Consider the following 28,000-nt stretch of genomic DNA (forward strand, 5'->3'; position numbering starts at 1 on the left):
AGGTTAGGGCAAGCTAGAGGAAGTGGATCAGGAGGGGTAGGCCCTTGGAGGCATATTTCCCTTGCTTTCTTTGTATGTCCTCATCCAGCTACCATCTGTGGTGTTCTGCAAACACTCACATATCGGGAATTTTCCTTGCATCCTTTCCCATCTGAGTAGATTAGTCTTTCTGCGTCTGTGAGCCAACATAAATCTTCCTCCATTAGGTTGCCTCTGTTAGGTATTTCTGTCATGATGACAAGAAAAATGATTAAGAGAAAAAGTAAAAAACGAATCTATTGTAAACTTCCTATGTTTAATGCCATAGTACGGGATGAAGAGGATATAAGCATTTGCCTAAGTACATATCACCAAGACCAAAATAACATAGAAATCTATACCTACACACACAAATACAATTGCCCTCACATGAGTTGTCCTTGTATATGTGATAAAAATGAATAAGGAAACCTATTGTATCTCAAGTTTCTGTTTTGTTTAGCTCCAGTTAGGTCTTTGACAAGATATGCCCCTTTTTCTGATATGCCCCTTCCTGGACACTGTCACCACCTGTAAGGGAAGTTCCAGTTTATTTTCAGTGTTTGCCCTACATAGTAAGTAGTACATTAGAGAATATTTTACATTTTACAGAAGGATCAGCTTTTTGGCAACAGAATTATATCCCTTAGTGCATTTCCCTACCCCTGATAATGAGACAATTCTTTCTCATTGTAAATTATTTGTGAGAATCAATATACAGTAGAGTTGCTGATAAAAAGCAAAGTTCCAAGCAAAGGACCGGAGTAAGAGTCACAAAATCAGCCCAGTCTGATCCCCTTGACTACCTTCTTCAGAGTTTCCTAATTAATGTTCCTACTTTCCTAACAAGGGTTTCTGGTTAAATATCACCCCAATGTCATCTCGCTCCATCACCCTATGCTGTGATTCAGAGTATAGTACTGCCAAAAAGCCAGAGGCACACATGAGTAAAGCCCTCTGCTTAGTCCTCAGACTCTGCCTTCAGTACAAAGAAAGACAACTTTGCGTTGTTCTTCTGGAAATGTAAGTATTTTAAGGATGGCTAAACTACACAGTTACATGAGTTGCATAATTTTCTTACCTGTTATTTAGTAACATTGATGACAGATTTAGACAAATTATAGCTGCCGTTGTCCCCCTCAGCCCCCAAGGATAAAGATGGTGTTACACACACGAAATACTTGGAAACAATGAGTGATAGATGGTCAACAAACCAAGAAAATTTTCTTTCTTTAGATATCATTAATGCAGAGCCACACCCTGGCTTTGATTTGTTGGCTCTTTATGAACTAACCCTTCAGGTGTGAGCTGTTTTTACGTGTGCTATCCATCTAGGATTCTTTCTACAAATACCTAAAGTGTGGACAGATGGTGCATGGCTTTAAAAATGACTTTGTCCGTTTTCAGAACCAAATTCAAGTGTGCGAAGTTATAGTATTTGATCTTTTTTTCTGCTTTTGCTTATCTTAATTTTGGCATTGATTAACCATAGGCATAGATGTACTTAGATGAGTTTAAGTCAACACAACTGAACACAAATAAGCACAGTTTAATAAGTGTTTCTGGAAGGCTGGAGAGATTATAACAATGGCCTTAGTCCATAGATCTAAGAAATTGAGTAGTGTTTAGTACTTAAAAGAAAAGAAAAGCAATTCAACAGGATTATTAAAGTTCATGATAGATAAGAGTCTGAGATGGGTGGGAAAGCAAAAAGACAAACAAAAGGTACAGTTTTTAATTATGCTATAAAAGGATATAAATTATCAGAATAACACATTATAATATAATTACCCAAAGGGGTCTAATTTCAAATACTAAAAAAAGATACTGCTGTTCCTTGAAGTATTATAATTCCAGGGGCAAGAAAAAAAATGTATGGACACTTATTTGATAAAGGAATTACTAAGTTAGTAGACCTACGTCCTTCCATTAGGTTTAATTTTCTTCTTATACTGCTTCCCCTAGAGTAACATAATGAAAAATTTCTCTCACTTGTTTATCTCAGTTTTGAATAATGAAATATTATGTAAAATTGTATTTTGATAATTACTTTCAATTTGAAAATGAAATAATTGTTTTCTGGTATCCATTTTTGCTGATGCACATAGTTCTGTTTTTTTCCTAACTGTAGACCTATCGTATATAATGCACTTTTCCTCTCTGGTTATCTTTTGATTATTATCATTTTAAACATTGTTTATTTTTTTGGTATTTATTTGTTTATTTATTTTATGTACATGCATGCATGCATGCATGCATAGAGGTGTGTGTGTACGCGCGCACGTGCATGTGTGTGTGTGTGCTTGTGTGTGTGTGTGTGTGTGTGTTTGTGTGTGTACATGTGTTGATGCATGCCACAGCCTTTACCCTTGTAGAGGTCAAACAAATTGCAGGAGTGGGTTCTCTCCTTCCACCGTGTGGGTCTTTGAGTCTGATTGCAAGACGCTTCATTTTTTGAGCCATCTCACTTTGTTCTGACCTGGCTGGCTACTTCTAACGTCTTCTTCAGAAGGTAACTGTGTTATTGTTATGCTCATATGTAAGTTGGGATTCACAAATATGAGTCTTCATTATATCTCCTTAATCCTTGATTTCGTTTGCTGTATTTTCTTTGTTTCTCGACCTGGGCTGTCCTTATAATAGGGATGTTAGATATTTCCATTCTTTCTTCTAAGCCTGGAAGTCTGTTTCAAATGATCCATTTCTTCTTTTCTTTGAATTGACATTTGAGAGGTTTTTTTAAATTCTATCTCTTTGCCTAGAACATTTTGTTTAGTTTAATTTGAACTCTCCTACTTGATTAGAATCTGTTCTATTATTTGAGATATCAATTTAATAAATATGTTCTTTTCATATAAAGTTTAAGTTTTTATAAAAACTTTTTATAAAAACCTGTTTTCATTGTTATTTTTTTAAATTAATTTATTTATTTTACATTCTGACAAGAGATCTCCTCCCTACTCTCTTCCCATTCCTCTGTTTCTTTTCAGTAAGGGGCATCAAAAAAGCATGGCATATCAAGTTGCAATAAGACTGAGCACCTCCCCTTGTATTAAGGCTGGATAAGGCAACTCAGGATGAGGAATAGGCTCCCAAGAGCCAGCCAAAGCATTAGGGACAGCTCCTGCTCCCACTATTAGGAGTCCCATAAGTAGACCAAACTACACTAGTGTCATATCTATCTGTCTATCTATCTATCTATCTATCTATCTATCTATCTATCTATCTATCTATCCAGAGAGGGCCTAGGCTGATGCCATACAGTCTCTCTGGTTGTTGGTTGAGACTCTGCGAGCTCCTATGAGCCCAAGTTAGTTGTTTCTATGGGTTTTCTTGTGATATCCTTGACCCCTCTGGCTTGTACAATCTTTCCTCACTTTCTTTAGCAGGATTCTCTGAGTTTGGCCTAATGTTTGGCTTTGGATCTCTGCATCTGTTTCCATCAATTACTGGATGAAGGGTCTCTGATGACAACTGGGGTAATCACAATTATCCCAAATATGAGCATAGCAGAATACCGTTAAGTGTTATTTATTTCTTAAGCTCTTGCATTTGAATACCTTTCACCATCTGATGATTGTATTTACTGAATATCTTGTTATGTCTCTGGTTGTTTTTTCTAGGATACATCATTCCATTGTATTCTTGATAATTTCCATAGATGTTCTCATATGCCTTGGGAATCCAGTGTGAATAATTCTGTGGCATATAATTGAGGGAGTGGTTCCCTAGAATTACTTTGTTTGTTTCTGTTTGAAATGCAGAGGCATCATCATGGGGGTTCCTGGATTATACCAGTAATAAGATTTGAAATGCTAAATTACATTTGATTTATGCTCATGGTTAAAACTTTCCATTTCTCCTACATTTAAGTTCCAGTCAAAGACAGCCTCCCTTGTCACCATCTGTGATGTCATGTTGGTTTTGGTTCCAGGTGCCTCCATCAGTGACTCCTGAATCCACTATCTACAGGGTGACTCTGGTTTTTGTTCCAGGTGCCTCCATCAGTGACTCCTGAATCCACTGTCTACAGGGTGACTCTACTGTGCATCTATCCCTAATATTTTCACTATAAATTAAAAGAAATACCTAAGCCAAACAACAACAACAAGCCAAATAAAGTGTTAAAACTATTCATTACTCTAAGCTGGGAGGTTCTCTCTTTCTATGCGATGATAGAGCAATGCTAAATCCCTTTGCAGGTGTGCAGAACCTGTGGGATTTGACATGACCATGGGCTAATTTTGAGAGTTGCTCATATGCTTACTGACCTTGAAGATGAAATAATTATTCATCTCCTTGGAAAAGAATGTGATTGCTTACTGCTTACTAAAACTTCACCACATTAGTGTTACTGAGCTATATCACAAAGCCCCTACAGTATCTACTGAAGCCATATCACGTCACTCTCAAGGGACTCAAAGGAAAAGAAAAGCAACAGAAATGCATGGTTTGTTTTGCTGTGAAAAATAAACTTGATTTCTGGCCCAGGATGCTTTGTTTTCTGCTAGAATCCATAAAGAGTAACTGGTTACTTATTAATTTGTAAACTGGATAAAATCCAGTATTGGAATCATTATTTACCTTGCAAGGATACTATAAGGAACTGTGCATGTAAAAGAGTTTAATACTATAAAATGTGCTGGTGTAAGTTGTCATAAGTAGTGAATAATAATTTAGTCACAGAAAAGCTACTTCTAAGGAAAAAATAGCCACAGAATTCCTTTGAATGCAGTTACCTAAGACCATCTGTGAAGTAACCTTGATCAAATAATTTAACGTGACCTGAAAACCCTGTATAGTATATTTTCAAATCCCTAGCTCATGTCATCAAACTGAAAGAAATTTTAAGGTGAGACTGTGTCAAGCAATGACAATGGGATGATCTAAACCTGTGACTGCATTTTAAACAAAAAACTTATTTTAAAAGGTAGAACAGAGTATCAATAACATAGCTTCCTAAACCAAGACCTGAGAAATTCCAACAACAGTTGACATTTCAAAGAAAATGGGGACATCTAAGGGGCCCACCCCTAGAAGAAGAGCTACAAACAATTAATAATTTAGGGAAGAGGGAGAATTGGTCTTTCCAGAAATATGACCCCTGACTGGTTGGTTATTCAACAGCATGTAGTCAGCCCTAGAAACATCTACAAGCAGTCAACACTGAATGGACTCAATAAGTTATATATATATGTATGTATAATGGTTGAAGAAGAGGAGCCCAGGAGCTTAAATTTTTTAGGAATCAGGGCAGACATGGGAGGGGCATGAGTGAAGATGAGTTGATAAATGATGTAATTATATATTAATTAGATAAATAAATAGAGATAAAGGATAAATTTATAGATTATAGATTGTTTAATGAATCTAATAATTAATTGTGATACATAATATTTTTGCTTTTTACTAGAACAGTTAACCAAAATGCCTGAAATTGTCTATAAAATTTGAATGAATACTTAATATTTTAGTTTATTGATGGTGTTAGAACTAATGTTATCCCTTACATGTTCTTTAAAATACTGCTGAATGGAATGATACAGTCTCAACATCATCTAGATGTGAAGAGAATTGTATAAGTATCAACATTAATTTTGACCAGCAAGTGATCATCTTTATAGCTAGTAATCAACACACAAAAGTTTATTTTAACATTTTTATACATTTTGTGTTCTACACAATAAATTGTTATTTTTGTTGTAATGTAATCCCAAGTTGCCTCAAATTCTTAATCTCCTTACTTCAGTTTCCTGAGTGATGAGATTATAGGTACCCAGCCCCCATATCAGCCTAATGGTACATAAAATAATTTTAAAATTTTGAGACAAAAAATAATTTTAATGAATAAATAATAAATAATTTAAAATAGTATTACAATTTTAAAAGCAGAACACAACACTTACTACTTTGGAAGGTAGTCTTTATGTTGACTTAAATGGCTGTAACAAAATGCCATAAGCAATGGACTTACACAAGGAAGGACTTAGTTTGGCTCTAGGTTTCAGGTTGGGCCCGTTGCTGCTGGCTAGGTTGCTTTATGACATAAATATGGCAATGGAGAATTGCTTACCTCGAGTTAGTCAAGAAAGGAGAACAGGAAAGAGACTAGTGTTCCAGTATCTCTCGCAAATGCACATTCCTGATGACCTCACTTCCTTCCTTTACCCAAAATGCTGTTTCTACTTCCTTTGAATGGTACTACAGGCTGGTGACCAAACCTTTGGTATGTGGCTTTGTGGGGCACATTTAAGATCCAGACAATACGATTTTTTTTTTTGCATCATCCACCATGTTGAATATAAAACTAGATTTCATGGACAAAGTAGGTTATATTAACACAATGATTTGCCTAATGAGATTGTTAGTATATTCAACATATGTAGCAATGCATTATCAGATTTCAAACAATAAATGAAGCATAGAATCCAGAACAAACATACCACACTAGCCACTGTTAAGAAGGCAGAAAAAATTAGGTGAGAAAAGAAAGAAAAGGCATACAAATTAGAAAAGAAGCAAAATGGTCCCTCTGAAGAGTCTATATATTCAAGAAACAAACAAACAAAAATTTATTAGAATTGATCTATTGATTCAGAAAAAAAGCAGGATATATTATTTGTTATCTTTCTATACACTACCAATGAAAATCTGAAAAGAAATTAAAAAAATAATTCCTCTAATAATAGTATTAATATATAGTAATCAAAGTAAGCCAACGAGAAAGAATACATGCAAAAACAAAAGCAAACAAACAATAAGAAGAAACTACCACTGGATGATTTCATATTTAAGAGTTATTTAAGGTAGTCAAGATCATCTAAACAGAGCATAGAATTGGGCTGGGAGAGGAGGAAAGGGAAATTGTTCTAATGGGTACTGAAACTTATAAGGTCTATATTGGAGTTCTGTTTACAAATAATGTAGACTGATACTACTAACCTATAAACTTTAATGTAGTTATGATACTAACATTTGCATTACATGTTGCTTATTACAAGATGGCATTTGTAAGGAATACATAGAAAGGAAAATTGCTAAGAAGATTTGGAAAGATTTCTTCTATCAGTTCACCAGCCAGTAAGTAGATAGACTGAGCATAATCTTGAGTCACTTAAAGGATTTCTATTTTGGAAATGTCTTTTATGTAACACACATACACATATGTCTTTTCAGTGTTTAATGTTGCAATTCAAATAATTATTTTTCTCACAGATGGTCATGTACTTACACATTGAAAACATCAGTATGTTTAGGTGATGAATGCTGAAATCCCATGACATTCCTCAATTGGCTAAATGGCACTTGTCAAGTAGCTTGTATAATCTCCTCTGGTATCCCACTCCAAAATGTTTCTGGTTCTGGTAACAGTTTTGCATTACATTTAGCAAGAATTATGCATATAATGATGCAAATAGTTGTGAGTGAGTGTGATGAAATTTCCAAGAACGACTACCGTGATGAATTTCAAATACAAGTTTCTTAGCTACTTGTGGTCTCTTGATTCTTCAGGAATAATTTTTTTTTGAATTTTTCCACATGAATTTGAGTAACATAGTGTCTGAATTCTTATTTTCAGTTACTATACTTATCGTTTTGCAGCTTGAATTTTTATACAGAACAAATTTCTCTGCAATTCCCAGTTGTGTTTGCACACTTCCTTTAGGCTTTCTTTATGTTCTCAGACATGTGAGCCCTCATTGTGTTCTTACATTTCCTCCTGTATTTCTTTATGCTTTCCGACATGTTAATCATGTATTTTGAGGCTCTCATCAAACTACCTGTATGCAAAGGTCATTGGGGGTTCAATTAAGTCTCTTTTTAAAACATGAAATTTTAGTGTTGATCTTCAGTATTTTTTTTCAGATCTATTCAGTTTTTCTTGAGTATGAAAATTATTGATTCATTATCTGACATTTCTGTGGAGTAGGTTTCGCTTTTGTGCTATACATAGGTGTCAGGGATAAACCTCAGCCATTCAGGACTAAGGCATAGGGGACCTGAAGTTGTCATGTGAAGGTTCAGATTATCCCTAGAGTCTCAGGGTCTCCTTTAGTTTCCATTCTTTCTGGAATATTCTCCACTCTTCACCTTCTGACAGGTTATACACTAATTATGGAAGGGGCCATACCCCTTTGAAGAGACCTCATGTTTTACCTTCAAAACATTTTCCCCATGTTGCTTACTCCCGGAATTCATGCACTGCTGTGGGAGAAAGTTTGTATCTGGGCTTTCTCTGATCACTGTGGGCACTGCTCCACAAGGCAAAGTGTGGCATCTGAGTCTTCTTAGCTAACATGGATGCAAACAAATCTGGGTAAGTCAAGGCATCTTCTCTAGACACTCTTGTCCATGAGTCAGACTTTCTAGTTGCAGTTTTCTCAGTGGCTTGCTCCTACTGTCAAGGGTGGGGAGTTTACACTTATTAACTTAAGTTTTGTATTTTTTTTCAAGGGGAAGAGTGTTCTGCTGCTTACTGTTCCATTCCACAGGGATGATGAGGCTTTTTTATCTGATAACTCCCACCCCTATAATTCTGTTCGAAGGTACCTTGCAGTCAGTGTTTTTCTTTCATCTCAGTAATCTGTGTTTGATTATCTTCTAACTTCTGGTGTATAGATATAAAGTTGATGTCAGCCCAGTTATTTATCTCTTGTAAATAATGTTACCCTCGAGTCTGGGAACTTGTAAGCTTTTCTTTTTAGCTTTAGTATCAGACCTTTTCAGAAAATTCTTCCCACCAACTATATTCTTAGGCCCTAATCTCTTTTGTAATTTCAATGAAACTATTTCTTCTATTTATTTCTCTAAATTTAAATAATTCTTTTTTATGGCTTTATTTCTTTCTGAACATCCCATTACTTACCTGAAAGCTGTTCTCTAGATTTGTCCTACGTTTTTCATTAGCATTTCTATGTGCTCATATTTGAGATATTACTTGATTATGCAGGTCACATAGACACTTTCTAAAGTTATTGTCAATTTGTTATATATTTTAAATATTGAGATGAACTAAGGGAGATGGTTGGATCTCCTTAGGAATGGGAAATAGAATAGATTGTTGTTGATGGGGTAGGAGAGGAAATATAGGGTGTGACAGCTAAAACTTAGGGCCATTTGGGGGCTCATATGGAAATCTAAGGCAGTAGAAGCTTCTTAAAATATGTACATATATGAAGGTGATCTAAATGGAATTACTAAACAATGAGGAAGACAGAGACCCAACTAGACATCTCTCATCACCAAATGAAACCTCCAGTTCTGGGCATTGATTACATATAATTGAGTTATTGATCAAAGGTAACCCACGGACACCCCCAAAACTGCCCAGACTATTGCCAAAGCTACTAATTGCTCTCCAGAAACTGATGGTAAGACTCCATTCCTGAAGACAGTAATTATACAACTCATTAAATATGGAAAACTCAAGCTGGCGCCTACCTGACGCTTTCACCCCTATTGACTAGTGTCCATGGTACTGCAGGCTACCTCTTCACGCTGCCGAGGGAGAAAGGTAAACACCAACCCAGTTAAAACCTTTCTATCTACAATGGTGACTTGTGTGCGAGCTGTGTTAGTGCAATAGCGGTACAAATCTTGTGGGAGTAATCAACCAATATTTGACTAGGTTTAATGGCCACTCCTGAGATAAAACCCACCCCCGACAGTACTCACGTGGCCGCGAACCCAAGACTAGGGAAAAGCTAGATATTACTGTCCTGCCAAAGAAACAAAACAACAAAACGACTCCTAATGACACTCTGCTCTAGTCATAGAGCAGCTTCCGGCTTAGCCATCATCAGAGGCGCCTTCTTTGCTCTGCTCTAGTCATAGAGCAGCCTCCGGCTTAGCCATCATCAGAGGCGCCTCCTTTGCTCTGCTCTAGTCATAGAGCAGCCTCCGGCTTAGCCATCATCAGAGGCGCCTCCTTTGCTCTGCTCTAGTCATAGAGCAGCCTCCGGCTTAGCCATCATCAGAGGCGCCTCCTTTGCTCTGCTCTAGTCATAGAGCAGCCTCCGGCTTAGCCATCATCAGAGGCGCCTCCTTTGCTCTGCTCTAGTCATAGAGCAGCCTCCGGCTTAGCCATCATCAGAGGCGCCTCCTTTGCAGGAGATGAGAGTTAAAACAGACACCCACAACTGGGCAGTTTGCAAAGAAAGAGAGACCTTGAAAACTCAGTCCTAAATGGGTTTCTCTATCAATTCCCCCCACCTCAAGGCTCAGGGAATACCGTGAAAGAAGAGGTAGAAAGATTGTAAGAGCTGGAAGGGATAGTGGACACCAAAGAAATAAGGTCTTCTAAAAGCAATAGGACAAATGGTGCCCAACAGCTTGAGTTTCCACCTAAAACCTGAGAATACTTAATAAGCAATTCTAAACGGAGCCAAAACTGATTCCTACTTCATGTCTCATACCGGCAGCTGGATGCCGCAACATGTGGGCTTGAGCTACTCTATGGCGGGTTCACAGTGTACTAGCTTGACCTGTATGCAACATGGCAGATTCCAAGCTGTGCAGTAAGCTGTGGGGGTAAATATAGCTTTTGCTAGTTAAAAAAAAAAAAGTTTTCTGGGCTGCGTTGATGAAAGCATAGACCCACTGCTTCCCAGAGTTGGTGGGAGCCTGGTTCCCAGAGCTGGTGGTACACATAGTTCTGCCATGTTGGGAAACTGAGGTGGGTAGAAATGCTGCAGTTTAAAGCAATAGATTTCACAATAAGGCAGATTCAGATGGAACAAGACCTCAAATGGTTTACATTATGTGTAAAAATGTACACAGGCTTGGAAGAGAGAAGAATGAATATAGACAGTAATATAAATAAATAGTTTTAAAAGTAAAGTCTTTAAAGAAAAAGTAAAAGTAATATAAAAGATAAGCAAGGTGAAGATGGATATCACACAGAGAATCTGGATTGTATTGTCTTTGGCATTTTTAACTGCAGAAGGACATTTGACTGTAAAGGCTGCTCAGTTAAACCAATATGTATATTTTAAAGGTATCTTGACTTCAAAATTTGGATCTAAGTATATGTTGTTTTGGAAAGAGACTCTGCTTTTGTTTCTACAGAAAGCAAGAGGCTATGGATTTTTTCCAGATTAAGATATATCAGGTTTGACCAGCCAAGACCACCTGAAAGGTCTCTGGTGACACCATGGCCCCAGATGATCCAACATCCAGAACGGTTTCAAGGCAACTGGCTCAGACAATACTACCCCATAAGCCTAAAATTTTCTTTTTGTCCCCATAAGAATACAGTGTCCTCATCTAGCAGGAAGTAGTATGAGAAGCTATGCCCAAATTCCCAAATATACCAAGCTGGCTTTGGAGATGGAATTGGAATTGGCTCACTCCTTCTCTAAACCCAAACATATTACTAAAAATAAATAAATAAATAAATAAATAAATAAATAAATAAATAAATAAATTAAATTTAAAAAAAAAGGTTGAGAGACTTTTGTCCCAGAAGAGCCCTCTGGTGTGAGACAGAGTAAAAACAATGTTTTTATTTTTATTTAAAGCAGGTTGATTATAAATGTGATCTCTTTCCAAAGAAGAAAAGGGGATAGTATAGATATAGACAGGATAAAAGGGTAGACTGTTAAACCTACTTTTAAGGAGCAACAACTTGTTTAAAAATGTTTTACATTGCTTGGATTTTAGTTTATTGATACAAAATTAAACTTAATTTTGTTACACTGTATATATGTTTCTACTCTCATTGGAGGTATTATGCTTATATAACTCATTTAAATTGTAATGTATAGTTAAGAAATACAGATTAATATTCTATGACAGTCTTCTGACAGTCAAATTTGTAGCCATATTAGTTGTTTTCTAGGTATACATAGGTATATTTCTGATAGATAGGTAATCTTCAAACACTTCAAAGACCTACAGAATATGGTATTTAAAATGTTTTAAAAATTTGGACTTTCTGGACAGTGAGACATATCTGCTCCTGGCAGCACCAATTTACTTCAGAGGGGAGGATGGGCATTGAATATACTCTGTATGGAGTTTATCTTCTTAACAAAAATAGCCATTTGGGTAAAAAACTGTTCTTGCCTGGACTGCTTAAAAAAAATATATCGACTGGACATGCCAAGACCCATAGGAAGGTAACCACTGAATTTTGCTTGGCAAAATGGTCCTTCAGGTTCTTGCTTCGCAGGAGAAACTGCCAGACATTCTACAGGACACAGAGAGAAGTGACTGAGAGACTCTAGGCCTGTGGGCTAAAGACAGATGCCCCAACTTTACAGATGACTGTCCAGGCTGCCAGCTGTCTCTGACTACTTTCACAAGACTCCTGAAAGTTGCTTGCATCCTTTTCCCATTTCTCAGGTAATATTATATCCTCAGTCTTTGACGTAATTGAAAACTAGATAGTTATAATTTCCTTAGTTATGATAAAAGATAAGTTAGATATGAAACCTTACACTCACAAATATAGGATAGATAGGATATCTTCTTTAATTTTTCCAAATACAAATAAACTAGATATTATAAATAGATTAGATATTGTTACTGTAATTCTTGCTTGGTAATTGTTCTATTATATGTAATTTTACTATGTTAAACTTAAAACCTTCCTTTTTGAAAAAAATAAAGAAAGGGGGAAGTGTGGTAGATATTTATCTATAAATAAAATTCTGATTGGCCAATAGCCAGACAGGAAGTATAGGTGGGACAAGCAGAGAAGAGAATTCTGGGAACAGGAAGCCTGAGTCAGGAGTTGCTGCCAGCTCCCACACTGCCATGACAAGTGAGATGTAAAGATAACGGTAAGCCACCAGCCATGTGGCAAGGTATAGATTAATAGAAAGGGGTTAATTTTAGATATAAAAACTAGATAGCAAGAAGCCTGCCATGGCCATACAGTTTATAACTAATATAAATTTGTGTGTTTACTTGGGTCTGAGTGGCGGCAGGCCTGGCGGCACTGGAGAAATCTCCAGGTACACAAATGCACATACAAACTCACAGAAATTATGTCAGCAGGGCCAGGGCCCGTACAAATCCATACCAGATGGAGTCCAGTCAGTGAGTGAGGAAGTAGACATAAGCTCCCATCTCTAACCCAGAAGCGTTCTCCAGGTGATAACTGCTTACAGTGAGAAAGTAGTTTTCTCCAATGGAGTCTCACTTGGTATAGAAATCATTCTCAGGGCCAGGTTCTGTGCCCAGCCATAGTTGCAAATACAAATGAACTCAGTAGCATCATTGGAGGTTCTTTATCTCATAAGATTTGTCAGGGCTCTATGCTTTCTTAGCTTATAGGTCCTTGGTATATATCTATACCAGTTTAGTGTTTTTATTGGATTTCTGTGTGTGCAAATGTGTGTGTCTGTTGCATTCTATAAAAATATATGAAACAGGAATTCAGCTGCTTATGACAAAGCTACACCTGGAAGAGTTACTCTTCCAGAGGTTAAAGCCGAGGCTCAAGGAATCTTAGTGATATTGGCTTTTGATTATCAGTCATTTCCTGCTATGAATTTCTTGTGTGCTATTGTAGCTTTTTCATCATTCATTGGGCACAATTTCCCCTGTACAACTAAAATATTTCTATAACTTTCTCCAACTGTACTACAACAGACACAGTCAAAATCCCTAATGTCAGGCCTTTCTGTAATTATCGTCATCAGCAGTATCCAGCCAGGACTGTCTCCAGACCGACAGAAGGATCTTATCTGAGATATCTCACAGACTCTCTAACAGCCTTAAACATCCAGACTATCTGAGAAGGCCTGGCTGATGTGCTATTTAAGCTTAACTTTCTCCTTTTCCAGATCTTATCTCTAGTTTTAGATCTCCTTTTAACAATTACCAGGTGCATGTAGCTGTGATGGAAGTTCCCTAGCCAAGTTGCCTAGCTACCGATAAACTCAAATATGGAAAGACAGATACTAATTTCTGAAGATTTATTAAACATTATTTCCCCAAAATGTACCAATTATTAAATATTTTACAAATATCTCAATAATAAATATGAGTTATGTTAAACTGTAAATTAAATAGGGTAACTATCTGGACTAAAAGTTTCCTTGTAATATCAGAAGCTACACCCACAAAGTCTCACTGACATAAGTGCCCAGATATGAGCTGAACAAGGACGAAAACAATGAACATGGGAAACAGAATGGACCAAAGTCCAGGAGGCCTCAACCATAAAGAGCTATAGAACTGAGGAAAAGTAGGAACTGGAGAAGCGATAAGAGCATACCAATTGTTGTCCAGTACCAAATAGTCATCCTTGAAAACATGCATATAGGTGCATTATATGGACTGAACAGGTTCTATTTAAAAATATATGTATATATACATAGATGTTTATACATATACACATAAATTCAATAGCTGTTAGTGAAAAAAAGCAAGGAATTTGAAGGAGAGTGGTGATGAGCAGGAGGAAAAAGAATGAAGAAATTTTGTAAATTAATTATATTCTCAAAAATTAAAAATAAATGATAGAATACCTAAAAATAGAAATGCTGCCACATTTACCTCCTACTAAATTTTATGTAGTGCCTATTCTTACCCTACCATCTAATAATACCACAAGGTTCAAATTGGTATTGTTTATTTGTTTATTTATTTATTTATTTATCTATGTATTTATTGTTTTTTATGCAATACTGTGGGATAATGCTTTTGAAAAACTGGTTTAATAAAACACTGATTGGCCAGTAGCCAGGCAGGAAGTATAGGTGGGATAAGCAGACAAGGAGAATTCTGGGAAGAGAAATGTTGAGTAAGGAGATGTCAGCCCACTGTCCAGGGAGAAGTGTGCAATGGCACACAGGTAAAGCCACAGAACACATGGAGACATATAGATTAAGAGAAATGGTCTGACTTTAAGTGCAAGAGCTAGTTAGTAGTTAGCCTGAGCTAATGGCCAAGCAGTTATAAGTAATATTAAGCCTCTGTGTGATTATTTTATAAGCAGGCCATGGGACTGCAGGGCCCAGGCAGGACTGGAGAAACTTCTAGCTACAATACAAGGCTTCCCTGTGTATCCCTGGCTGTCCTGAAACTCTTGCTCTGTAGACCAGACTGGCCTCAAACTCAGAGATCCACCTTCTAGTTTTCTCTGCTCTTCACCCTGAGATACCAATACAGTTGATAGAAACATCTGATTCTAGTGGGTATATACCCACAGAAGATTTGTAGTCATTGATCTTCAGTAGTTATTCATATTTCTTCAACTTTTGCAATGCAACCACTGGTATAGCAAGTTCCATATTGATATATCTTTAGTGGTGTCTCTATTTTTTCCAATTAGTATGAGTTGTTGTACATTTCCCTTAAAATATGTAAGTTATCATTTCTTAAAATATACATTTTTGGCACCTCTGAAATCAATCTTTTATGTAGAGGCATGGATAGTAGGTGTTAGCAAAAGCTACTCTATTGAATATCATGTGTGGCAGTCTGTTAGGAATGGAATTGATTTTGTTGAAGTTCCTATTATATTGAACTTAACCTTGGTCTTTGAGTTTCTGGGACAGTAGTTGATTTCTTTTCTTTTCTTTTTTTTTTTTGGTTTTTCAAGACAAAGTTTCTCTGTGTATTTTTGGTGCATTTCCTGGAACTCACTCTGTAGCCCAGGCTGACCTCAAACTCACAAAGATCCGCCTGCCTCTGCCTCCTGAGTACTGGAATTAAAGGCATGCACTACCGCTGCCTGGTGAAAGTAATTGATTTTGTCTTGAATTTCTATAAAGATAAATGTAACTGATACTTGTGACTGTCCTTCTGGCTAACATGACTTTGGATGCCACCATGAGAAGACACAGTACTTGAATGAGTCATGTAACAAAGTCATTAGGATGAATGACACAATTTAATCCCTAATTTAAAATTTAAAATTATCATTTAGGTAAAATGTTTTATTTTCTCCTTCTACCATTTAAGTAGAAAATAAAATATAAAAATTACCTTGTAAGTAAATAAAACACAATTTTAAAAACTAATGATTGATTTAATGAACAAATTACTTTGTGCTTGTTAATTGCCCAGAAGAGAAATCTTCTTGTCCTTTCTCTCCAAATCATAGTTTTAGCCATTATAGTTTCTATATCAAACACACTTCATGTCCCTAGTCCCCTCCCTTTCCATCAAACTATGTCCTTATTGATGTTTTTCTGACTTCTGAGCTAAAGCTGCAAAAATTCAAGGCAAATTATGTTGTCTATTACATAACAGCTTTCAGGAGAGTCAATCAGTCATTAGACAAGAACTTAACTTCATCTTATGCCGTTAAAACTCTGTATGATATGAGTTCAGTCTCCCTTTTACCTTGAGCTGTTGCTACTGCAGTTCTACCACAGGTATACTACATTTCTCTCAAGTAAGTTCATATTTTCACACTTAGGCTATCCACGGGTTTGAACACCTGAGGCCTGCTCTCTCTTATCCCTGTCCCTTGACTGCCAGCGAGGCCATCTCAAATATTCCTAACTGGTTTATCATTTTCTACCATACTATCCCATAATACTTTAAATGTTACCATAAAGTATTAAATTATATTATGAAAACTATGAAGAGTTTATAGTAACCCCAGCACACATATTCAAGTGAGAATATGTACTGTACCTTTTGTATAAAGAGAAACATCAATGAGGAATTAATCAGTTAATGATTGAGTAAAAGAGAAGTATGTTACATTATTCCCCTAAAATTTCAAAGCATATTGTAAAGTTGAATAATCAGACTAGATTGTGAATTACAATATTTTTTTATGAATCCCATTTTTCTAAACTCTATTTAGCTGTCATGCTGTTATGTTCCATGTTGATGTATTTCTAAAAGACTGTGTTTCCTCTATGACATTAGTCAATAACATTTTTTTGTAGTGATTCCCCCTGGATTTGGGAGCAGTTGCAGCAATGTTATTCCTTGGTGGCTTGTTTACTTTTCCTTAAATAAATGTTGTGGAGCATAGATGGCAGGGATCTAATTTCCCTCTTTCTGTTGGCTTCTCAAAAGCTCAAATTCAAACGTCTATCTGATATTCTTCAAAAATTACAGGGCTTACAGAAATATGTTTTGTACATTAACCAAAACCTGGATTGTATTTTAATTTCCTGTTGTTTCTTTCAATTTAGGCTCTTGGGGTTTCTTGTGGGTAACTTGGAAGCCACTTTAAATCTCCCAATAAGTAGAAAGTTTGGATGGTAATGTTTGAGGAGGAGAGGGAATTGTGAGCACCAGGGGACATGAGCACAGATAAAAATTTGTGGGACTTAAATGTGATAAGGGGTGTGGACTTTAAGGTGAAAATTAACAAATTGCAAGACTAAATAGCTATTCTATTCAAAGACACAAGATAGCAATTTTGTCTTGAAAATTTGCAAGAAAAATGAATAAAATGGTAGTACAATTGCAATAATTTTACTTCTTTGGTTTTCAACAAATTCATTATATTACTAGTTGTAAAATTAATCCACTTAGTTGATTGTATCTGTCCCTGATTTCTCTAACAACATTACTGATGGTGAAATAAATACCCCAAACAAGAAGAGTTCCTTAGGCAATTCATGTAAGGAAATGCCAATTTTATTAATTTACAGTCATACTAATCTGAGTACTTCAGTATATTCATGTTTTAAATATATATATATATGTGTATATATATATATATGATGTAGATACAGGCTACATTTTACTTCTTTTTCATTTTAAATGCTTTTGCTATCAAGCATACTATTAAAACTTTCAGAATTTTTCATTTATGCTATTAACTTGCCTAATGTGACTTGCTTTAAACTGCATATTTCCTGACTTCTTTCTCCTCATTGAAAACAGAGAGTTTGCCATTTGAAGAGCCAACCAATGAAGAAGAAAGATGTTTAGCTGGTACATCTCCCTGGACAGTGATTGATTTGTAGACAACTGTATACTTCATCTAAGCGCAATCAGAACCATTTTAAAAATAATACTTCAGATTTAAAAAAAAAGGTCATTGTGATTACGTGGAGGCCATAATGCATAGGGTATTTAATTAACATTACTTTCATCAACCTTTTCCAGCTATGTGAGGGGATCTTCTATAATGGGAGAAAGAAGAACGGACAAAAGGATTCCTGTCTTGAAATAGAATATGAAGATGGCATTGCTGAAGTTCCTTGATTAGATCCATCAAGTGCATCTGTGAAACACTCACCCACATGGAATCAAGACATCATTTACTTGAGCTAGCTCTGTAGTTTTCCTGTTACTTGCCTCTCAAACCCACAAAACTATTTCACTCTTCCTCCATTGTCCTACGACTTCTCTGTATAAAGTCTGCTAATAAATCCACTTGATCTACAATATCCAAGTCATCCCAGTCATTTCTTTGAATACAAAGCATGAGTAATATTTTGAGATAGTAGGATTCAGAGTCTAGGGACAAAAGTAAGTATGTCATAAAGGATTATGACACAAGAGTCAGTTCTAAATATATGCTATGGAATAAATCATCTAAAAATGATGTAGATGTTCCAAATTAACGTATGTTTTAAGGTTGCGTGCTAAGATCTTTGATTGTAACTGCAAGAATGCTGACTTTCCCTAATTTCGAGCAATTAGAATCTGCCCACCCAAGACACAGCAGCAGTGTTTGCTTTTGAAAATCACTTTAGTGACTCCAGCCAGATTTTGCCGTGAATTCAACTTTGTGTGATTTTCTCAGGAGGATCATTTCCCGGTGTTATTTTCTTACACAAAATCTTTGTGAGAGTGTTCACCAACCTGGTGAAGCTTACATCAATTTCTAAACCCAGAGCAAACAAGTTACTGCTTTCACAACATTTTCTTTGGATTTGTAATCAAACAGATCCACACTAGGAGAGCCAAGTACCACTGCTCTAAAACAGAAAACTCTTATTTAAAAATCAAAAGACAGTTTTTCTGTCTCCAAGTCAAATATGTTGTATTTTTCTGACAGAACTCTTAAAATTTTACCCTAAAACAGATCAACTGTCTTTGATTTGTCATTGATACCTGAAGAATTCAAATATTTTATTACTTATATTCTGCACTTTTTACAATTATTTATGTATGTATGTATTGGAAGGCAGGAATCACAGGGTGTGTCTGGAGGTCAGAAAATGACTAGCAGGAGTTAGTTTTCTCCTTCCCTCCTGTAGGTTTGAGGGATTAAGCTCAGACCATGAAGCTGAATGTCCTTAACTGCTTAGCCATCTCACCACCTTGTGCTATTTCATACTCTAAAAATCATGTGATATCTACCTTTTAATTTTTCAGTTGATCAGATGCTAAGGGTGGTTATAAACAAATTAAAAGTGTCTGTTTTGAGTCAGCAATACATAAAACTCTCTGGTAGTTGCTGTATAAAATATTCAGTCTCATAACATGTAAGAGAATATTATAGCTTTAAATATCAGGGCTATGCATATGCATTTAGATGTAAGCTTAGATTTCTGAATGTAGTTTATTATCTTTATTATTCTGGATATAAAAGAAGTAGTACATTTCTGTTTCTATTTTAATGTACATTGCTTTGAAAAGTTTTTAACTTCTGGACCTCAGTAATTCAGAATACAACTTGACATGTGAGCTTTTGACTAGGTGTTATGTGAACCAAACCTCTGACATCTCCAAAAGAAAAATAAACCTGCAAACATAAGAGGATATAAAGAAGCAAATTTTATAGGCCCCAAGGACATGTATCAAACATTTCCAACACATCCTATTTCAATTTGGTTTTGGCTTATAAAAGGCAGTTATAACCCAGAAATGAAACATGGAAAATAAGGGACATGGAAAATGGCTAATCTGATTTAAAACATAAACTAGGAATTTTGACATAGCCAAGGACATTTCCATGAGCACACACCATTAATCAAGGATGGAGGGCAGTTGCACATTTAGACAGAAACAATGGCTGTTCTTGTAGTTATGAGGTCACGAAAGCCTCAGTTTGAATTTTCTTGACCTGTCTTGGATGTTAACCTTAATGTTTCTAACTGCCTGAATCACTCTTATCCTTTATACATTGGGCCAAGCCAAAAATATTAATTTGTATTATAAGTAGGCCACAAAAATAATTTAAAAAGAAAATCAGATAAGATTTTAACACTTCATAAACAGAACATTATGAAAGAAAAATATACTTAATGATCATTTGATTATCTTCTTGTAATACTTTTTACTTCAATTCTATTTCTTTCAAAATAAGATGTAAATTCAGTAAAATGAAGATCGTGTTCTGATGAGATAATAACTAAGGGCCAGCAGAACATCCACACTGTAATGCTTTGCATATGACCTCATATTTGAGTGCATTTTTTAAATTAATTCCTCAGTCATGTGGTTCTATGCACAGCAGTGACTGAACATATGATGAAATCCAAAACTGCTCTACTTAAGACGAGATTCTGTTTTGACTCCTAGAAGATAAGACCTGATGGGGAAACACGTGCATTTTGTTCTTTATAAACTGAGCTCTGGGCAAACAAGGTATTAAAATCAAGTTGCAGTTTTGTTCTATGTCCACATTTAGCAAATTTAGAATGGTGCAAACTCACATTCAGCTGTTTTTCACAGCAACAGTTACCATCACTGTACAAAAATTTGTCAATTGAGATGATATATGATGGTGTTGTGTGTCAGAGCATCTTTATGATGAGTTTTCACTGCTGAACTAACTTACCCTCCAGAAGTTCTTTCTTTCTCCAGATCGAACATCCATGTAAAATTCTTCACATTTCCAAAAAAGAACTATCCTAGTCTATGCTGATTCACTGGACAAAGATTCTGGTTTTACACAACATTGATAGTCTCTGAGCAAGGCCTCTGCTTCACCTGAATAATTTTGCATTTATTTCTCTTCCTCACTTACATTCCTTGACCTGTACTGGGAGCTAGCCCTGTAGATTACAGCTGCCATGATGAATGTCCCCCTAGGCTGTTCTTTAATTTATAGCTGTGCTTGCAAGTTTGAGTGGACATGTTATAGTGTAAGGTGGAATACTCTGCTCACTTTTACAAAGTGCCAGTCATGGTGGAAAAGAGCCTTCTAATATTACATTAGAATTGAGTTGTTTTTCTAGGTGTATGGTCATGCTCCACTAACTATAGTCACAAGACAAATGGATGGCCAGGGGATCCAAAGTGGCATTAAATGGCTCGCAGCTGCCCTGGATTATATTGTGATGTTTCTAAGTGTTTGTATCACACCAAACATACACTAGAAAAGTGTGAAATGTAGACACTCAGACAGATGTTTCACATACAGTCAGCAAACATGCCAATATAGGATGAAACATCTGGAAATCCCAAGTATTATGTCAACTGATGTCCTGAAATAAGAAATTGGTATGGTATGAATAGCTAATTTATGCTGAGTAAAAACAAAGCTGTGGTTCACACTAAGTGGTCTTCATTTCTGAGTGTCCTCTTGTTGACATAATACACAGTGGGATGTTTATGTCTCGCTGGAATGCAGATGTGAGGGGAAAACCAGCAACTTCTTCACTTTGTCTGTAGTGGACCCAATCTTCTGAGCCTCCAGCAGAGAGGTTGGGCATACAGAAACATGGGGGAGAAGGTTCCTATTTAACTTTTCACAGTTGTGTTTGACAGTTGTCAGTTTCCTTTGGATAAGAGTATTTAGTCTTCCATGTGAGAGCCTTTCTTACATTGGTCTGTAGGATTTGTGAGCATGGATGCTGGTATGCAATATTTGAGCCTGAGATGACAGCAAGAATTGATGTCATCAGATATGGTGTCTCTGTAGTTCCCTTCATGTTTTGGATATAGTTAATAGAATTGGAACTCTCAGGTTTGGCTTCATGCTATCCCCATGCATACCAGTGTCTCAAGCCTGTTTCTGACTTTCATGTAGTTTGGTCATGGAGGCCTGCTCAGTAGATCATAAATGGTGCACACCCTTCCTGGACTTCTCAGACATTATTCATAGCTATTTTAGTCCCAATTCCATTTTCAAGGAACCAAGAAAATTCCAGATAAAGATATTTTCCTTATATGACTTGGGTGCCTCGCTGCTCCTGCAGGAACCCCAGTTGGTACTGGTGAATTCATAGAACAATCTTCTCCTAGAGTCTCATATTCCAAGATGACCTGGGCTCCTCTTCTCATTTTTAACATATTAAAGTGTCTCCTTCTTCACCTTGAAACTCATAACTGTATAAACATTTTGTTTTTACTTCTTTGTCTCCTTATCCTCTAATATGGTTCAAGTTAGAGAGCTGTGAGATTATCTTCTGTAAGAAGGGGGGCTATGTGATATCCCCCTTCTTCAAACCACATGCTCACAGATGTGGACTTTTTAATTGTGTGCCACTTTATTTTCTTTGATTTCTTAACAGAATTGAAATTATACAGACACACATATGGTGTGAGTGCAGGCATATGCCTATCATGGCACATGTGCGGATATCGGAGGACAACTTTCAAGAGTTGCTTTCCTCCTTCCAGTAGGTTCTGAGGAACCAAACTTAGATGATCAACCTTTCCAAGCGAGAGGTTTAACTCACTGAATATCTCACTGTCCCTGTGTCTTTTATTTGCTGTGTTTTGAGACAAGGTCTTCCTATGTAGCCCAGGATAGCCTCAAATGCATGGAACTCTTCAGACATCTAGCCTCTGAGTGTTAGGAGTACAGGCACGCTGCACCACATTCCATAAACATAGACTTTTGTTATATTGGGAAGAATTCTGATGTACATCATTCAGGATTATCCACTGATCTGACAAACACGAGAATGTATTTTCTGTGTCAGCTGTGATGTCCTGAAGGCTGGGGTCTACAGACAAAATCAGGTCTGAAGGTCAGAAACTGGATGCCATTTGCCTTTGTCTTTTCACATTTCCTTCTGTGTTCTCTGAACCCTTGTCTCTCATTACATGGTTTTAGACAGATGAGATTTCAGATTCAAACTTGTGGTTAAATGGCAAGCTACATTTTCTAAATAATAACGTCCAGCCTTTGAAGAGAAAAATGAAATGAATTTATGGCATTAAAAAGTATCAATTTACTCCAACATGTCAGCTTGAAAGTATTATTTCATAAGAAGACATGTGGTGGTAAAAATATATTGAAATCTCTAATTCTAATAATGATTAAAGTATCTCCAAATCTCTGTACAAAACAGTAACTAAAACAGCAGACTCTGTGTTAGAATAGAAAGGAATATTTACAATCCATAGAAGAAGAAACTCACGGTAGTGAGGAAATTATAATACAATGAAATTGAAGTCTCCTAAATGGAAAAAAAGAGAAACACAGGACATAAATTACACATTTTCTTGATTTATTCAGGTATTATAAAAACTAGAAAGTTAGTAAGGATATTGGAATATTGAAATCTCATTCTTTGATAGTAAGATTAAGTATGCATACACTTAATTGTGTGTGTATATGTGCATGCATATGCATGTATATTTCTAAATATATAAACATAACCTGTTCAGAGCTATTGATATGCATTGGTTCTCAGGACTTTCCATTTGGTATTTGATAGCCAACTGGTGTTCTCTTCCCTGGGAATATTGTAGATATATTCCAAATAGTACATCTATAGTATAATCTCCCTTTTGATTAACTCAAAACAAACTGATTTTGGACTTTGACTATGTACGTAAAATTCTTTTGTTGGTGCCATGCAGTGTAATATAATCACAGGCATGGATTCCTGACATGTTTATCTTCCCTACTCATTTCAAGTAGAAGAAATTACACATGACATGGGGTCATCTTAGACTAGCTTCTTCCAAGAATACTCAGTGAATTATTGTTTATTATGGCAAGATATTAAGGGAATTCTTGAGGACCATAACTGCAGAATGGGAGGATAAGAAATAAAATGTATTCCAAACAAAATATAATATTTGGAATCAATGTGCTTCGTGGATTGTAGCAGCATGTATATTACATAGTCACAACGCTGAAAAAGCTCTTGAAAGTGAGTAATTGTATATCATAATGCCATCTTTGTATCTGAAACTGTTCACAATCATATAAAAAGCAGATGTAATAGGAAGTATCAGAGAGGGATAGAATCAAAATAACATAATCAAGAATGGGAGTAGGACAATAGGAAAGCACTGGCCCAGCAAACACGAGGCCCTTCATTTGATTCCCAAGACACACACACACACACACACACACACACACACACACACACACAATTAATTGGATTGGTCGTATATGAATACTTGGTAAAGCATTTTGTATTCTGTTTAGTATACAGCTAATGCATGTACTATGTTAAGCTCGCATACAATATCCCGAACAATGTGTAATTCAAGCTCTATGGCTTATGTATAATATATATTTAATGTAATGGGAGGCTATTATAGCATTTTAATGCTGTGGAAAATGGCAAGCAGAGTCATGAAAATAATTGTATACTGCCTATAATATGTGTTGAGCTAATTACTGTTATTTATATTTTCAAACTTGCTTTATAGGACCTGGATTTATTTTTATTAACATGCGGATTTTAGTTGGGTCTTAATTTATGAGTATTCAGTTTAGTATTTTTTTACTTTACTTCATGATTTGTGTGAAAGCAGTAAGCTTCCAGCAGGAAATGTACCTCAGAATTTGGATTTTGATCTTTTTGTAGATAAACGTGTTACAATACGATTCTTGTGATTCTGGTGGTCTCAGCTAGCGGCAACACTCATACAGTCATGAGGTAACTGTGAGGAAAGTCAGATTTTAGAGTGGCTTGTGTTGTTAAATAGGGATTTGGAATGGGCTAGATATGCTCAGTGATGAAACCTGAGGTGTTCTCTATGTGCACTTAGGGGCTAGCGCCTCATCATATGTCAATAGGCATCTCTGCATGTCCCTTTTCACTGGTTTTTATCACTCTATTCAATATTCTAGGAATTCTATTCATATATTTGCAAAGTAAATATGAGTTGATATGTACCATAACTTATGGCCTGTTCTCCTGATTCCTTCATTCTTGATGAGCCATGGGTTCACAGGAGCCCTGGAAAGGGAGGGAGCAGAGGCAATGATCGTGGTGCAGAGTGGGTAGAAGGACTATGTATATTCCCACAGGGATAACTGCAGAAATGCAACCTTTCCTCCCAAGATCCTTCTTTGTTCTCAAGGGAGAATCATAGCCCTAAATGATATAGCTTATCTGACTTGCCTGAACAGGTTTGGAAAGGAAAAAAGTCTTTAAAAAATATCTACCTTGCATTACTTAGAAAAGAAGAAAATCAAAAGCTTCCTATGAGTAAAACATTAAGAAAATAACATTCCCTTTTAAAAGCCATTCCATGCCAAATATAACAGAATATTATGGTGATATGTTGTGTATCCTAATAAAATTTGCCTGAAGATCAGAGGACAGAACAAGCCACTAGATTAAACATAGAGGCCAGGCAGTAGTGGCACATGCCTTTAATCCTAGCTCTTGGGAGGCAGAAATCCATCTGAATCTCTGTGAGTTCAAAGCCACCCTGGACTACATGAGATTGACTGAGTCTCGGAGAGAAAATAGAGCCAGGCAGTGGTGTCACACACCTTTAATACCAGTGTCTGGGAATCCCACATGCCTTTAATCCCAGGACTAGGATAGAAGTGATGGCGGACAGAGAAAGGTATATGAGGCATGAGGAGACAGGAACTGTAGGCTTTTCAGACTGAGAAGTCCTAGAGGTAAGTTGTGGCAGTGGCTTGTTCCTTTGTCTCTCTGATCTTTCAGCATTTACACCAATATGTAGCTCCATTTTTTTTTTATTGAAAGACCATTTAGATTTTGTGTTACAGAATATATGCAATAATAATCAGACTCTTTTCCTCAGGATAAACAACATTGTAGAATGTTTATATCAAAGGCTAACCTTTACTCTCTGATATATATTTATAGGGTATCTTACTGGATATAAGACCTTTTTAGCTTACTTTCAGGAGGTATTGGCTGCTTACAGTTGAAATAAAACATTGATTTGAAATTGCAGACTTCTTTCTATTGATTCAGAAAGTAAAATATTAGACATAAATGCTAGAGTCAAGGCCCTGAGAATGGTGGCATCCAGAGCTTTTTAATCTCCTTTTACCTCCTCTCTTACCTCCTGTCCATCTAGGAGCACTGCTTCAACATCTCTGCATTTGGAGGCACTAGGAATTATAATTATGGGTGTCGCACTAAAAAGCTCATGTTCTTCTTAACCAACTCCATGGACCTCACAGAAAGAGAAAGCAGTAAGCAGAGAAATGTCTTCTTGGAGTTGGGAGAAGTCAGTGATAGAATGCTGAAATAGACAACCATAGCCTTCCATGAGGAAGACATAAACAGAACTGCAGTCTGAAATGTGAGCTGATATAAAAGTGAGTAGTGGAAACCTTAGAGCAACACTTACCAGCCTGCTGAATAAGGAGAGTGTGGTTTTCCTTGGGAAGAGTATGCTCTGGATATGTGGGAAAGGGCCACTACTGAATAGGGTATAACAAGAGCAGAGTATGCTACAGAAAGAGGATAAGAGGGCGGACATAGAAATCCAATGGACACATTATAAGCTGTTAATGAAACCAACATTGTTTAAAAATGTAGGATTTAAAAACATTGACATGAGAAAACATCATTTTAAAATGTGGTGAGATATAATTATCAGGAGATCTCATTCACCTTTTGTCTGAGCTGTTAGGTAAGAAGGACTTGCCACATTCTTTTCAGTGCCAGTAATTTTGGGTGCAGTTGACATATTTTAGGTTTGGCATGTTCTGCTACAGCTGGTTGTTTAAAAATATTAACTGATATGAAAAACCTAGTCTCTGATCTTAAAATTCCTCTAGAACTATGTATTTCTCATTCACTCTAGTTTCTCATAAATTTCTTGGCATATTCTTTTCTATATTTATTAAATTCTGTTATTGTAAGTCTGTTGAATGTGAGTAATTACCCTAATATTCTGTGTATGTGTGATCCTTTTTATTTTCTGTGTCATTTCTAATAAATTATGGAATCTGAAAGACAAGAGAAATATACATTTAGTTCCTGACATTTGGGGAGAAAGATGTATTTTCACAGCTGTCCATAGGGAGGCTTGCTATAACCAAGTACATTCCCTGTGCACCTGGTTTTCCCATCTTCACATCTCCCTTTGAACTTTTTATTCTTCTGTTTAGATAATAACAACTTTTGAAATGTCAGTTTAACTTGAAGCTTGAAAAACAGTCATTTCTCTCTGGTGGTTGTTTCTGTCCTTTTCCTAAATACAACTATCTTCTTAAACCTTTTAGTGGAGAAAAATTCCAACATCTATGGTGAAATCTTCTGTGGACTTTTTAACTAAAAAAAAAAAAAAAAAATTATATTCTATGTGTATGAGCTTTTTGCTTACATTTATGCGCGTACAGCACATGCATGCCTGATGCCTACAGGGGCCGACAGAGGGAGTCAGATCTACTAGAACTGTAGTTACAGGTGTTGTGAGCCACCATGTGGATTCTGGAAGCCAAGCCTGGGTCATCTCAAGAGCAACAAGTGATCTTAATCACTGAACCTCATCTCCAACCCCCTTTTGGGATTTTTTTCCCATGTGTGTTTTTTTTTCTCTCATAGTTTCTCAGACAACTGTATAGCTCTTATCCGTGAATATTCCTTTCTCTAAAGTAATATGACAAAACCCAAAATATGATCCATGAGTTCAACCTGTTTTAGAAACTTGTATTTCAATAAATGGCACCTACTTCTCTCTAAGAAGTTCAAGGGCAGGAATGCTGAGGTTTACAATGACCAGTTCTTCCTTTTCTTTAGGTGAAAATGCAGGTGTTTCACCCAAGTAGAGGGTGACATTGCCTTGTGAAGACAGACCATTTCTTCCGAACTCCGAGTGCTTGTCTATGCCCCTTACCTACATCGGAGATAAATTTAAAATCATTTTGGGCCTTTAGTAACTTCTTTTTCAATTGAGTAGGCTGCCTGCCCTTGACAAACTTCATACTGAGTACAAGCATCTTGATCATTGACTGATAGTAAAATTT

At 36.3% G+C, this 28,000-nt stretch overlaps 1 protein-coding gene across 1 annotated transcript in view; it reads right to left on the bottom strand.

The window, feature by feature from the left end:
* The window catches only part of Gpc5 (glypican 5), a 1,331,644-nt gene that overhangs the window by 22,051 nt on the left and 1,281,593 nt on the right, over positions 1-28,000 (bottom strand). The window lies entirely within an intron of this gene.

Source organism: Peromyscus leucopus, chromosome 9 (genome assembly GCF_004664715.2).
Source record: "Peromyscus leucopus breed LL Stock chromosome 9, UCI_PerLeu_2.1, whole genome shotgun sequence".
In the NCBI taxonomy this organism is placed as follows: Eukaryota; Metazoa; Chordata; class Mammalia; order Rodentia; family Cricetidae; genus Peromyscus; species Peromyscus leucopus.